This window comes from Xenopus laevis, chromosome 1S (genome assembly GCF_017654675.1).
Source record: "Xenopus laevis strain J_2021 chromosome 1S, Xenopus_laevis_v10.1, whole genome shotgun sequence".
NCBI lineage: Eukaryota > Metazoa > Chordata > Amphibia > Anura > Pipidae > Xenopus > Xenopus laevis.
Window position 1 is genome coordinate 71,142,620 of NC_054372.1, and position 16,552 is coordinate 71,159,171.

Here is a 16,552-nt window from a genome sequence, read left to right on the forward strand (position 1 = left end):
CCAGTAATAAATAATCAAAATGCCAAGACATTTCGCTAGTGGCAAGATGGTTATGTGTAGTGCTTATTCCTACTGCATAATAGACTGCTGCTTTAGAGGAGAACTAAAGCTTAACTAAAGCAGTAGCTAGAAATGTTGCACATTATGTTTTGGGCTTCTGTACCAGCCCAAGGCAACCACAGCAGCAGTAAAGATCTGTGCCCCAAAGATGTCCCAGAAGCTCCCTGTCTTCTTTTCTGGTGATTCACTGCACATGCTCTGTGCTGCTGTCACTTACTGAGCTTAGGAACTGATTAGTAATTAATACAGATAATTACTATACGGCAGCACAGAAACCAATGCAAATAATTGAGAATGAGAATCCACCCATGCTGCCTGGAGCTAGGCCACATGGCTGAACAAGTCACTTTCCATGTCAAATATGGAAGCAGCAGAATCATCAGCAAGAGGAGCAAAAAAAGGCACTGCTTGAAAACTAAAATCTGAAGAGAAAGTAAATGTAGGTGGCAGAAGGGCTAAAACGTATGCAGAATGGTGAAAAGAAGAGAAGGCATAAGAAACCTCTGCTGAGCAATTCTACAATACCCACTTACTGTACATTTATGTAAATGGAAAGCATCTGTTATTGTGGATAGGCATATTAAATGGCCTTTAAGAGAAGTGTATTTTGTGCTACTAATCTATAGCATATATATATATATATATATATATATATATATATATATATATATATATATATATATATATATATAACCTGAATCAGACGCTTGCACTCTAAACCAGTCTTCCATGAACGTGGGTGCTGGGTCAAAGTATTTATGTAAAGTTCAAGAGGACCCGCACACCTTGGTTAGTGAACCAAAAATTTCTTTATTTTTCAAACTTGTGCATCCAACGTTTCGACCCACATTAGGGCCTTTATCAAGCTTGATAAAGGCCCTAATGTGGGTCGAAACGTTGGATGCACAAGTTTGAAAAATAAAGAAATTTTTGGTTCACTAACCAAGGTGTGCGGGTCCTCTTGAACTTTATATATATATATATATATATATATATATATATATATATATATATATATATATATATATATATATACAGTATATATATATATGTACAATTGTACATGTTCTTATAGCAGCATAGCATTATATAAATGACAAATTAAATGTTATAGCAATGATTAGTAATATAATAATGATCAATCAATATCACCAAGTAGGATTTCTGAACAGAGCTTGGGAAAGAAAGCCTTGGCAAGGTGAATAATAAAGGTCCAGTAATACAGTTTTATTGGATATAACATTGAGTCGTTACCAAATTAAGAAATTACCAAACTGGAGGATCTGGAATTTAATATTGCTGCCACTTTTGTATGGCATTTTTCACTCTAAAGCTCTTTGACTGACTAAATATAGCTCAGATGGTGGCTGCCCTAATGCTGTACCACTGCTCAGTTTTTCAGGGGGCTTCATACAGAAAACAAATTATCTTTTAAAGTACATTTCATTAGAGAAGATTACTCTTATCTAGCCTAGCATTTCTTCAGTGAGCATTATTGCTTGTTAAACTTAATGCTGATCTTTCACATCCAGCCACCTTACATTCTCCATTTTGGTGTGCTTAAGAGCAGGGCCCTCTTGTATTTTCATGTATTGGTTGCGTGTTTTTTTGTATGTAATCCTTATGTTCAGTGTACTGTACAGTATAAACACATTCATTGTACAGCTCTGCATAATATATTGGCTTTTTACAATTTCATGATAATAATAAAATAATAACTATACACCAAAAATGGCAGCATTTAATTATTTATGTACGGCTGTATTATGAAGTCATTTATTTAGAAACTTTCCATGTTCAAGGGAATATTTCACCTTTAATGCCTTCTCTGAATTCACCAGAAGATGGAGATGTTACATAATTTTGGTGAGGATCTTAAAATGGTTTCCCTTAGATGCTGTTGAGGCAGCTGTGTTTACAGAATATTTGTATAACTTTATTCATTCCTTATTTTCATATAAGTTAAAACATCAGAATTTACCTCAGATTTATGTATGCTTAAAATGCAAGTGGACATTATATCAGCAACAAAATGCAAAATACTGAGCAAAGATGACAAGAAATGCTCAGTGGAAAAGCATTCTCCAGAACAAGTTAAATAAAGAAATCACATATGGTATATACCTGTAAGGTGAGGCTAAATGAAGTATAAGAAGAAGTTAAACACAAATGTGCAGTCACATTTTTTTTTATATAAGACATTTGTCTTTTATAGTTTTACAAGCCAGGATTTTCATACCCTATAAAGGGCACCTATCACAAAGCTATTGGGGCCAGTGAATGACAATTGATAAACCCACTCTTTTTTAAGTGCATAAAACAGCAGTTTGCAACCAGATTTTTGCACTTGTCTAACTTGGCTGTCATGCTTGTTAACTTTAATGTGCCAACACACTTCAGTGCCCCTACCCCACACTTTGGGCATATTTTCCACTGGCATATTCCAGCTGATAAACAATTGCCTGAAAGCACCACTGCTCTAGTGATTATTGTTGGTTAAAACCAACACCAAAAATTAAAACCAACATCACTATCTATTGTGAAATTGTTATTACAAGATGGTATGTGGTGTCTCGGTTACTATCCCAGAGACACTGGTATTGCAGTGCTGCCCATCCTCTCTATGCCACTGGCTGCTACAATTGCCTAGCACTGCTAATGGGGAACTCCATGTGCCTCCACCTATAAACAGATGTTGCCTGGAAGCAGGTCTTGACTGAGATTCAAAACCCTGGCATGTCAAGTATACAGAGGACTAAGCGGCCCCCAACAGGCCAAATAAATAGTGACTGTCTATAGCAGAAGCTTTTGCCAGCATCTACACATTGCCAGTCTGGGCCTGTCTCTGAAACTTTCTCCAATGAGCTTCTCAGATGATAAGAAGTTAAACTACATATGATAAAATGACACTGTGGCTGTGGTTTCCAGATTATTTGAGTACATAAGTCTCAAGTTATGAATCCCCGAAAATTTCCCAAAGGAGCCCAATTCACATCTTGCTTTTTTTGCAAAACAGCAATATATACTGTATATTCCAGAAGCAATCATGGCTGGTTTAATGCACTTGTTGTCTACCCCAAGACGTCAATGTAAAAGTCAAATCTTGCTGTTAGTGCATTTTTTATCACACCAACAGTACATAAACTTGATACAAACTTCTTTTTTTATATATTGGTTTCTTGACAAAATGGAATTAATTCTAAATGCAGCATGGCCGTCATATCTAGAGAAGTGATTTCAGAGTAAGAAGTCTGGACCTCGTGTGGCCCGCTGTGTTATTGCAGGAGTCCACACACTGAAAACAATTGGCAACTGAATTTAGTGACCCTTTAATTTAGGCAATTACACAGGCCCGGATTTGTGGAAAGGCCACCTAGGCCCGGGCCTAGGGCGGCAGGATTTTAGGGGGGCGGCATGCTGCCCAACCACACCCACATTGGTTCAAAAAAACTGGGGATGTGCTGGAGATGCAATAATTTTTTTACATTTCCTGTGTGCCAATCCCCATTGCTCCTGTCCCCCAGGGGCGATGAACGGTAGTGGGCCTAGGGGCGCCCACTATGTAAATCCAGCCCTGCAATTACACCTATACCTGTCACAATGGGAAGGCTTTGCCACAGTCTTATCAAACGGCTTAAGGAGTCAATTACAAGACACCGGACTCAAAAATGTTATTCTATCTATTTATCAGACTCCTACAAATAAATAACATTTATTTATTTTTTTTATGCTTTTCTTTTTTTTTAATATATTTTTATTTGCATTTTAACAATTTACATAATTTGTGTGTACTGACCGGGTTATCCCGTGGGTACAGCTATTACTGTTGTAGATATTATCATTACATACATAAAATATGCATCAGAAAACATATCAAACTGATTGTCAACAAAAAGGAGAAGAAGAAATAAAAATAAATGCATCAGTGCTATTCACTAAGAAATGTGGTACTACTGGTTAGGTTTATATGGCTGCCATTTTGAATTGGTATTAATTAGTCCTAAGTTAACAGGCCTTGGGAAATATGTCGGTAGCTGAGCCAGAGAGACCAGGTTCTATTGTAAGTCTTAGTCTGTCCAGTTTCAATACTGGTGTGTTCAAATAAACTAAATTTGACCAGCTGCCCCCATGGCTACAGATCACCCGATTTACATAAAGTATAGTGTTTTTTTCTGCAAACATGCAATTTATACATGTATTTTTATACATATTTTCTATTATGGTTGCTACTATAATGACACTCTGCCAGTCAGTTGAATTGGCACATGGTTATTCATGTGAGCAGTAATGCCACGTCAAGGCTTCAACCATGTTACTGTCCATTCACACATCTATTGCAGCAAATGGCTCACCCGATGACTCGCTGCAATAGTTCCCTATCTGGCCAGGTAGAGGCTGATATAAGCCGTCATGGGACCCCTCCTCCTCAGATCAGACTGGGAGGTGTAAGGAACAAAAGTTCCCCAATGGAAAATCTACAATAACACACACACACACTTCCACACACCCACATGCTCTCACTCACTCATTCACTCACTATTTTCTATGTCCCTGTGGCAAATCCCATAGTCAGTAGGACTGGGATTCCACTACCCACTGCTTTACTAGCTATATAATTTCCCCCAGTACTTCCCTATTCAGTAAAAATTTGATTTGCCCTATCAATGAATTAAGGACACCGTTATACAGTAATTGAGGGTGAGCGTGCCCATCAGGTTAAATCAACCTAACATCTAGATGATCCAGAGGAAGGCAAAAAACCCATCTGTAGACATCTCCAATTTGCTTTAGATGGGGAAAAATTCCTTCCTGACTCCAAAACGGCAATCGGACTAATCCCTGGATCAACAGTGTACTGACTATTAACACCAGTAGCCTTTTATTATCTAAAAGACCTGGTTATGGGAGATGAGGATTATGATGGGCCTATTTATCTTGCCTAAAATATGGTTCATGGGGGAAGGGGGAGGAGCGAGTTGTGGCTAGGCAGCATTTGGGGACATACAGCTCTGCCTAGTCTATTCTTATTGCTTTGAGCCGAAACCCTGAGCCTCCCTAAACTCTATTCAAATCACATTCATACCACTGATGGGCTTAGTTTTATGTTTTAAAAAGGGGCCTACAGCTACAGCTTCATCTGCTACATTATTACTCCCTCCTACTGGGTTCAAGAGGCACAAGCCTCAGAGATTTTTCTATATTTTAATAATGATCTAAATTAAACTTGCAGCCAGTCAGAAGGTGCTCTATGTTCATCTTCTATACTGGTGCAACGAGGAACCCTATTTGCATTCACACACCATTTCATACCATTCACACGAGAGAAAATAGAAACACATGAGAGGTTAAAAGACGACAGAGAAGGAAAGATAAGAAAGACAGAATCTTAACATTAATATTCCCATATCATTTATCCCACCTATATATATCCCCCCTTTCCCAATCCCAAAAATCCAAACACACCTATCCCCATAAATTTATAATTAACTTGTTGGAACTTGTAACATATATTTAAGTTGAAAAAGAAGGTTATAGAAATACACGAGCAATGAAAATGCTAAAAAAAAAAATTGGGAAAAAATGGAAGGAGATGAGAAGAAAAGATAAGAAGGAAAGAACCATAGTGTTATTCCTATCATATTTGTATGTGAAAAAGAAAGCTAGAGAAAGAATAAGAGAAGATGAAAAAGAAGGAAACATAACATTCCTATTACCATACTTACCCCACTTACCTTATGTAACTTACCCTATATAAAGAATTTGAAAATATACTGAACGCTGATCTTGTACAGTGCACTGTATGTTCAGTATTGATGTTTTCTTCTAAAGGAAGTTCATCAAAAATCCAATAGGAAATCCAGCTTGCAGCTCTTCTTTGCTTGTGACAGCCTTCAATGATGTTTGTCTTCTTGTTCTAAGGATCCTGTGTGGTGCTGCTGTTGTTGGTTGAAGAGCCAAGCACTTGCAGTTGACAGTTGTAGATGGCAGATCTGATGTTCACAGATGGAATTAGCCATGGGTGGTATGTTGCCATCATCTCTTGCTGTACAGGCAGTTTGATGTTAGGTCACATGAGCACAGAAAATCCTTTACTCCTGCCATTTCCAGTTGGAATCCACATAGGAGAAGTCTTCCACCTTATCCGTCTTGGAAGTTTCAGTGCAGAATCTTGGTTCGGTGACTGTTAAATTATCTGCTGGAGGCTATAAAAAGAAAGAAAAAACACTTTGTTGCATTGTAATATTTAATTTCAAGCATGAACATAAGATATATGCTACAAAATGGGAACATACACTTGCACGGTGTGTACCTGAAATTTGTATTTATTTTAAAATTCTGCACTGTATGTTAAAGAAGGTTCCTTGCTACTAAGGTCCCTTGTACTAATGTTGGATGAGTTAAAAAGAGTAGCAAAGATACTCTGTTTGTAGAGAAAAGTATCTCATCACTTGGTTCAGCCATGTACTTACAATTTTGGGCTGGAAAGGGGTCTTTGCTGTTTTGTTTTCCAGCTCACTCCAGTTAATTCTGGCATAGAACGGGTGCTCCTTGATGTTTCCATTTACTCCAAGACGCTTCTTCAGAAGCTAAAGAAAAACTATAATCATTTATCTGGATACAACAGATCATATGTCAGGCATCAACCAACAGAGGGCTATCCAACTTAAGGGCTGTGGATGGACTTGTCCCAACAAGAAATGTAGTAGCCACCAAATCTGTCTATATTTAGCCATCTATATTGAAAATAAGTACAGAACTGCAAGACTGCTTTGTAGAGAGGAAGACTATTGACTTATATGACTACCAAAATATAATGTTTATTTGTAAAAATTATTTTATTGCATAGTAAACAGACATTTTCAAACACCACTCTATGGGGCAAATTCACTAAGATTCGTAGTTGCGCCAGGCATAACTTCGCCGCACTTCGCCAGGCGTAGTTTCGCCAGCGCTTCGCAAATTCACTAAAATCCGAAGTTGTGCTAAGGGGTAGCGTAAGGTTGCGAAGTTGCGCTAGTGTTGATTCGCTAAGTAAAGCGAAGTTACGCTAGTGAAGGCTAATTTGCATACGGCGCCAAATCCAAATTTCAATGGAGGAATACGTATCAGCACTACAAATGGCTAGAAAAGCTTCAAAACATCAAATAAAAATTTTATTTTGCCCTACACATGTGCCCACTGTCTAGGTAAGTTGCCATGAGTCAGGAGATGTAGGGGGGAAGGAAGGGAGCCCCAAAAAAATTTTCAATCTTTTTCAGCCTATCACCCATAATGTAGAAAACACGCCAGCATTTTTTGGGACTTAGAAAAAATTTTGACTTTTTTTGAAGCAATCCCTATCTACTCTATTGCGCTTCGCCTGGTCTGAGGTGGCGAAGGAAGTCTAGCGTAAAAGGTAGCGTTCAGTACACTGCGCGCGTTAGTGAATTTGCGTAGTTACGTCGCTAGCGAAACTTCGCCAGGCATAAGGGTGCGAAGTAACACTAGCGAAACTACGCCAGCGTTCGTTAGTGAATTTGCGCAGTAACGAAAATGCCAAACGCTAGCGAAGTAACGCTAGCGAAGTAACGCTAGCGTTCGGCGCTTCGGCGCTTAGTGAATTTGCCCCTATGTGTTCTTTGCTGAGAAATGAAAACTTCTATTTTACGGCAGTGTTCTGATAAGATGTTTTTATCCCTTTAACAACCTAACACTATTCATATGTACCTGCATTGATCACTGACATTTCCTTCCAGTACTGCTACCATGTACCTGACCCCAGATTTGAAATGTGACATAAGTAGTGCAGATGTAGTAACTAGTGTAGATGTAGTAACTACTGCAATGTAACCAACGCTGTGAATTTACAATTCTTCCGTAAATTCCAAGTGTGTTCCTATTTACCTTTGGCAGTTAGAATCAGTATCTTCTTGAACAGTTTAACAGTTAAATAATTGAACAGTTAATGGTTAAACAGTTAATTATGATGACAGATATATGTTCCAACCATGATTGCTAAAATGTAATAATGTTTTTAATTCGTGTTTGTATTAAGTATGATGATGAGACACTTAGGGGCAGATTTAAATAGGGTCGAATATCGAGGGTTTATTAACTCTCGATATTCGACTGCCGAATGTAAATCCTTCGACTTAGAATATCGAAGTTGAAGGATTTACCACAAATAGTACGATCGAATGAAAAATCGTTCGATCGAACGATTAAATCTTTCGAATCTTTCGATTCGAAAGATTTTAATCCATCTATTGAACGATTTTTCTTCGACCTAAAAAACATTAGAAAGGGGGTCGAATTTTTTTTATAGAGACAGTACTTCGATTATCGAATGGTCGAATATTCAAACGATTTTTAGTTCAAATCGTTCGATTCAAAGTCGTAGTCGAAGGTCGAAGTAGCCAATTCGATGGTCGAAGTAGCCAAAAAATCATTCGAAATTTGAAGTTTTTTTTATTCTATTCCTTCACTCAAGCTAAGTAGATGGGCCCCGTGGTGCATGTTTACACATATTGAATGTATGTATGTATAGTAAAACAACTTAAGTGGGGTTTACTAATGACGCTGATCATATGATTGTGCTGCAGCTGTTGTGTTACCACCAGTTTGCAGTTATAAAGCCGTATTCATTTTTTAAGACCTGTGAGTGCTGATCTTAAGTGTGTTATATATGTTACATCTCAGTCTGTATCATACACGTCCTATCTTACTCTATATTCCTCTATAGTGAGAATCTCATCACTTACTCAATGCTCTTCATTGGTAGATTTCCTTGAGCAGAAATCATTCTGTGCAGCGTTCCCCCACCGGCAAATTCGAGCACGAAGTAGGCATGCAGCTGGTTGGAGAGGCAAATAAAGAATTGGTGAGACATAAGAATACATGGTACAGAACTGTACAGAAAAGCAAGGCAAATGCAAATGTGAAACAGAGACTGAATAAATATCAAAGGCCATGCTGTTTCTCTACACTAAAATCATCTGTCCCTATAAAAGAGCCACAGATTTTTCCACACACACACACGAGTCAGGATCCATTATCCAGAAATCTGTTATCCAAAAAGCTCCAAATTCAGGAATGGTCATCTCCCATTTTAGACTCTATTTGAATCAAATAATTCACATTTTTAATAAATGTTTGTACTTGATGGTAACTAAGATAACATTTTCTGTATTACAGGCAAAACAATTTGATAGAGGTTAATATGTTTAAATGATTTTTTAGCAGACGTAAGGTATTGTGATCCAAATTATGGAAATCTCTCTTATCCAAAAAAAACCCAGGCCCTGATCAGTCCATCACAGGTCTCATATCTGGCCAATGTTACTAGAGACACAGCTGCATTATTATTGTATTACATGAAACTCAGTTTTGGTACAGGCTCTAAAACTGCTTGAGAAATGATACAGTCTCCCACATGTACCTGTATTTAAAATACTAGATCTAATGGATCTGGAAATACTACAGGGGCTTATTCAGAGAGCACCCAAGTAACCCAAGGACTGACTGAATAAAAGTAGCAAAGAGAAAACAATAACTAGGCGTGTAAAGCTTGGAGAGTGACAGGATTATATGTATATCAAGTGAGCACTGGATATGTTATGGGCATTACTTTGACTTAAAGGAGAACTAAACCCTAAAAATGAATATGGCTAAAAATGCCATATTTTATATACTGAACGTATTGCACCAGCCTAAAGTTTCAGCTTCTCAATAGCAGCAATAATCCAGGACTTCAAACTTGTCACAGGGGGTCACCATCTTGGAAAGTGTCTGTGACACTCACATGCTCAGTGGCTCTGAGCAGCTGTTGAGAAGCTAAGTTTAGGGGTCGTCACAAATTATCAAGCAGAAAATGAGGTTGGTCTGTAATACAAGCTGTTGTTACAGGGCTGATTATTAAATTCTGATGCTAATTGTGCTGGTTTCTGTCATGTAGTAATTATCTGTATTAATTACTAATCAGCCTTATATTGTGAGATTTCTATTCTATGTGTACTGTATATTGTGAGTGGGTCCCTAAGCTCAGTAAGTGGCAGCAGCACAAAGCATGTGCAGTGAATCAGCATTTCTAGCTACTTCTTTAGTTAGGCTTTAGTTCTCTTTTAAGGAAGAAAAAACATTAATGAAACAGATTATGTGGCAAGACAAACAGTGTTCTGTACCTTGGACTGGATTGTGGCATGTGAGTGACATAAGAAGGGGCATTTTCTGGCGATCTTCAGGAGCCGTGCCTCCTTCCTGATGCACTCATAATTGCTCTTGCTGGGATTTTTGGAAACCATCTTTATCGCCACGCAAATGATGCCAACATTACCTAAGAGTAGAGAGAAGAGATTAAATATTACAGAGTCATAACATTATGAATCAAGAATAGCACTATCATGTCTCTGTCATAGCAATTGGAGACAGGCGCCCTAGGCAGGCCCGGTGCCTGTTTAGTGTGCGCTTGCGCCTGCGCGAATTTGCGCATGCGCAGAAGCGCACAAAGCGCGAAAAATACATGGAGAAGAGGAAACCTGACTTGGGGTAGGCGGCAGAGGAGGTACGTGCCTGGCGCCCTCCCAGCTTTGCGCCCTAGGCACGTGCCTACTCTGCCTACCCCTAGTTCCGGCCCTGCTCTGACTACTTACCGTGTTGCTTGGTGTCTCCCAGTTGTAACAGTCTCAGCTAATAGTCTTTTTATCTGCAAAGGAAAAAATAGAATACTGCGGATTACTGAGACTACCTGCAACACTGCTATTTGGAACTTACAATTTGTCCTTTCTCAAGTCTCAAATGTTCTGATCTCTCTTCCATCTATGCTGACAGATTTCTATTGAGAAAAATATTTTGAGAGTTATTTACATTTGCCCATGTATTAAAAATAACTTTGCTAACATTCACCCACTTTCTGCTTTTCTTGTTCTCCTCACCTGTGGAACAAGAAATATTGTCCATATATTCAGTGCCGATTCTGGGGCTGCTGCCGCCTGAGGCAGCAGCCCAGATGCCACCCCCCTCCTCTCCCGCTCCGCGCTTAAAAATTAGCATCGGAGCGGGTTTCAGGGGGCAGTATCGCTAGTGCATTGAGCACAATAGCGCTCTTTGCACTAGCGGAGCCGAATTTCCAGGTTAAAACCCGGAAGTCCGGCTCTTAAAGTTACAAGAGGCGGCTTTTTGCCGCCCCTTGTAACAGGCCGCTCCCTGCCGCCTGAGGCAAGGGTTTCACCTTGTCTCATGGCAGAAGCGGCCCTGCATATATTGCAATATATTTAAGCTGGCCAACTACATCAAAGTCATCCCTGGACTGGCCAGTCCTACACTATCTTTTTTAATTTGCTAAAATTCTGGTATATCTTATAGGAGTTAGAATTTCTCCTGTATAAACATATATTGAATAGGAAACATTGTCATCAACCTAAACATTTTTAATTATAAATTGGGGATGCAATGGGGGATGACTGTGTAATTTACACAGAAAGGAAAAAGATATCCTCTGCACTCATCAATATCAATATATTAAAGGACATTAAGATATGTGTATAAAAAGGTACTGACAAAACGCCCTTTCCTTTAAAAAAAACAAAACAGGGATTGTTTGTCCATATATTGCAATATACTTAAGCTGAATCTATAAAACCATAAAATACACCTGTTCTTATTTACTTTTCTCTACAACCTGATCAGATGGTTAACCATTAAAGGAGACATATAGCATAAATAAAAAACCCACCCCAATCTTGTAGGTAATAATGAATAACATATGTTTCTGGTATCACTCTTGGTTACAAATTAATATTATCTATAAACAAAAATGCCCCTTTATTGGAGCTCGCCATAGATCTGCTGTGGTTCTGAATAGGGGTGGATATAACATAACAGTCCCTGCTAGAGGCACAGTAGGAGGAAAGCCAATCACAGTCACAAAGGCAAAGACAGGCTTCAGTCCCCTATCAGGTCAGCCTAGTCAGACTATGCTGATTGATTCCTATCCTACAGTGCAGTGTGCTGAGTATGCCACAGCCACAGTTATCCTCATTGCTACTATAGGCACCATTTCCTACTATACCTGCAAAGCTATCACCTGCAGTCGCTTCTCAGAGGCTATTATACTCACTGCTACTATAGACATCATCTCTCCCTACTATACCTACTATCCCACAGTCACAGCCTCTTCCCAAAGACTATTATCCCACTGCTACTGTAGGCACCATCTCTCCCTACTTTACCTGCTATCCCACACCCATATTCCCTTCCCAGAGACTATTATCCCACTGCTATTATAGACACCATCTCTCCCTACTATACCTGCTATCCCACAGCCACAATCCCTTCCAAGATGATATTGTCCCACTGTTTCTATAGGCATCATCTCTCCCTACTATATCTGCTATCCCACACTCACAGTCCCTATCCCACTGCTACCACCATCTCTCCCTACTATACCTGCTATCCCACAGCCACAATCCCTTCCAAGATGATATTGTCCCACTGTTTCTATAGGCATCATCTCTCCCTACTATATCTGCTATCCCACACTCACAGTCCCTTCCCAAAGACTGTTATCCCATTACTTCCAACTACTACTATGTGCACCATCTCTCCACAGCCACAGCCCCTTCCCAAAAATCTGCTACTATAGGCACCATCTCTGCCTTCTATACCTGCTCTCACACAGCCAAAGTCCCTTCCCAGAGGCTATTGTGCGCTTACTGCAATAGGCACCATCTCTCTTTACTATACCTGCTATCCCATACTCACAGTCCCTTCCCAGAGACTATTATCCCACTGCTATTATAGACACCATCTCTCTCTACTATACCTGCTATCCCACAGCCACAATCCCTTCCAAGATGATATTGTCCCACTGTTTCTATAGGCATCATCTCTCCCTACTATATCTGCTATCCCACACTCACAGTCCCTTCCTAGAGACTGTTATTCCACTACTACTATAGGCACCATCTCTCCTGACTATACCTACTATGCCTCCGCCACAGTCCCTTCCAAGACTATAATTCCCATTGCTACTATAGGCACCATCTCTCCCTACTATACCTGCTATCCCACAGCCACAGTCACTTCTCAGAGGCTACTGTCCGCACTACTGCAATAGGCACCATCTCTCTCTACTATATTTGCTATTCCATAGCCACAGCCTTTTCCCAGATGCTATTATCCCACTGCTACTATAGACAACATCTCTCTCTCTACTATACTTGCTATCCCTCAGCCACAGTTCCTTCCCAGAGACTATTATCCCATTACTACTATAGGCACCATCTCTCCCTACTATACTTGCTATCTCACAGCTACAGTCCCTTCCCAGAGACTATTATCCCACTGCTTCTATAGACATCATCTCTCCCTACTGTACCTGCTACCCAACAGCCACAGTCCCTTCACAGAGGCTATTGTCCAACTATTACTATAGGCACTGTCTCTCCCGACTACACCTACTAACCAACAACCACAGTCCCTATAGATATTGTCCCACTTTTACTCTAGGCACCATCTCTCCCTACTATACGTGTTATCCCTCAGCCACAGTTCCTTCCCAGAGACTATTATCCCATTACTATTATAGACACCATCTCTCCCTACTATACTTGCTATCTCACAGCCACAGTTCCTTCCCAGAGACTATTATCCCAGTGCTTCTATAGGCACCATCTCTCCCTACTATACCTGCTATCTCGCAGTCACAGTCCCTTCCCAGAGACATTGTCCGCACTTCAGCAATAGGCACAATCTCTCTCTACTCTATTTGCTATTCCACAGCCACAGCCCCTTCCCAGATGCTATTATCCCACTGCTACTATAGACACCAACTCTCTCTACTATAACTGCTGTCCCAAAGCCACAGTTCCTTCCCAAAGACTAATATCCCATTACTACTATAGGCACCATCTCTCCCGACTATACCTGCTATCCCACAGCCGCAGTCCCTTCCCAGAGGCTATTGTCCAACTGTTACTATAGGCACCGTCTCTCCCGACTACACCTGCTAACCGACAGCCACAGTCCCTTTTTAGAAGCTATTGTCCCACTTTTACTCTAGGCACCATCTCTACCTACTATACTTGCTATCTCACAGCCACAGTCCCTTCCCAGAGAATATTATCCCACTGCTTCTATAGTCACCATCTCTCCCTACTATACTTGCTATCCCTCAGCCACAGTCCCCTCCCAGAGGCTATTATTCCACTGTTACTATAGACACTATTGCTCCCTACTATACTTGCTATCTCACAGACACAGTCCCTTCCCAGAGACTATTATCCCCACTGTTACTATAGGCACCATCTCATCTACCAGTGGATTTTAGTAAGTTTTTGGGGGTCCTGGCCACCAATAGAGTTCTATAACTTGTGGGGGGGAGGGGGGGCAGGCCATCAATATTTTTTTTATAGATAATGCGCCTGCTCGCCCCTTTTGTGACATCATCGGATTCGGGCAGGCGCGGTTAAAGGAAAACTATACCCCCCAAACAATGTAGGTCTCTATTAAATGATACTGAGTAAAAAAGCTCATGTGTAAAACACTGCTTCATGTAAACGAACCATTATCATAATAATATACTTTTTTAGTAGTATGTGCCATTGGGCAATCATAAATAGAAAATTGCCATTTTAATAAATAAGGGCCGCCCCCTGAGATCGTAAGATTCACTGTGCACACATACACCCACATGTAAGGTCACATGAGCCAATTAACAGACAGAGTTCTGCCTTTTGCTTCCTCACTTCTTCCTGTTACAGTTAGTGTTGTAGTATTTCTGGTCAGGTGATCTCTGAGGCAGCACAGATAGAGTCACGAAATGGTGGTTCAAGGAAAGAGATGTAAAAGGGCAATATTTATGTAAATATATATTCCAGTTTGGTAAGATTCTTTAATATGTCATTCAATTTGATATAAACTATCTGTTGCTTAAGTATTCATTTTGGGGGTATAGTTTTCCTTTAAGGGAGGGTGGGTTATGGGCGGGTGTGAGTCGGGGAAATCCCGACCTACACATCACTAGTGTGGAACAGGCCCAGACTGACAATCTGTGTGTGTTCGGGCATTCTCCCGACTGGCCGCTCTACATTTTATTTAAGTGGGCCGCTCCTCACCTTCAACACAGCACTTATTGCCTCAGGAGCTCTTTGACTGCATCGGATGGGCACTAGGACCGCTCCTCCGTCCTATCTCCCACGTGGCTCTGCCCCTCCCACTCCTCTCACGCTGCTGCTGCTGCCATGCTATGTGAGTGTCCCTGCAGCCCATCTATTGAGTACTCTGTGCTGTAAGTAAGGCCCCGCAATGGGGAGGGGGGTACTGAGGGCTGTCCACCTTTCATTCTCAATATATTTAGGATTGTTTAGTCTTCTTGGGCTGGTCTTATCCTACCCCTTAATAAAATGATTTATGCTGGCTTAATTAAGATCTATTTCTGTCTTGTTATTACAGAATAAATGAGGTATTTTTTGCTTAAATAGGATGCTGTGAAAAATGTTTCTGGATAAAGTTTTTTTCTGGGAAATATCAGGAAAGGTTTATGCAAAAAATGAAGGAAGGACAGATGATTTATAACATTTTTATTTAGGAATGGCAGCTATTATTTATATTTAGGAATGGCAGCTATTATTGTTTGTGCCCTGGTGAACATTGCTTGTTTATACTGTATGTGTTTCAGTGTGCTGCTCATTAATATAAAGAAAATAACACCCTCCTAATCCTTACTAATTCCTTTCTATACATCTTCAACTGTGATGCTTGGGGTGGGGACCAGGGCCGGGCCGGTGGACGTGACGTGGCGCCGGTTTAGCACAAGTGCGCATTCGTTTTTCTTCTTTCGCTCTTCTGCGCATGCGCAAATTAGTACGAATGTGCGCTAGCGGAGAGAAATGTAATCGCGCGCATGCGCAGGAGCGCAGGTATCTATAAAAACCGCAAAGAGTCGGGCACTGGACTGGGGGTAGGCGACAGAGGAGGCGCGTGTCTGGCGCCCCCCCAGCTTTGCGCCCTAGGCACGTGCCTACTCTGCCTACCCCTAGTTCCGGCCCTGGTGGGGACTGAATGGATGAACCTGAGGGACAGGTGTATTTCTCCTGCAAATGTTATATGAAGGGAGTGTGACTGTGGGATAGAAAGTATAGTAGAGAGAGATGGTGCCTATAGTAACAGTGGGATAATAGTCTCTGGGAAGGGAGTGTGACTGTGGGATAGCAGGTATAGTAGGGAGAGATGGTGCCTATAGTAACAGTGGATAATAGTCTCTGGGAAGGGAGTGTGACTGTGGGATAGCAGGTATAGTAGGGAGAGATGGTGTCTATAGTAACAGTGGATAATAGTCTCTGGGAAGGGAGTGTGACTGTGGGATAGCAGGTATAGTAGGGAGAGATGGTGCCTATAGTAACAGTGGATAATAGTCTCTGGGAAGGGAGTGTGACTGTGGGATAGCAGGTATAGTAGGGAGAGATGGTGCCTATAGTAACAGTGGATAATAGTCTCTGGGAAGGGAGTGTGACTG

General features: G+C 40.6%; 1 long non-coding RNA gene across 1 annotated transcript; it reads right to left on the reverse strand.

The window, feature by feature from the left end:
- Positions 1–4,376: 4,376 nt before the first annotated feature.
- On the reverse strand, positions 4,377–9,092 carry LOC121399325. The gene is made up of 3 exons (XR_005964916.1): positions 8,802–9,092; positions 6,531–6,647; positions 4,377–6,263 (listed from the first exon to the last, which is right to left on the reverse strand). It is a non-coding gene; the product is annotated as an uncharacterized LOC121399325 (long non-coding RNA).
- Positions 9,093–16,552: the final 7,460 nt, after the last annotated feature.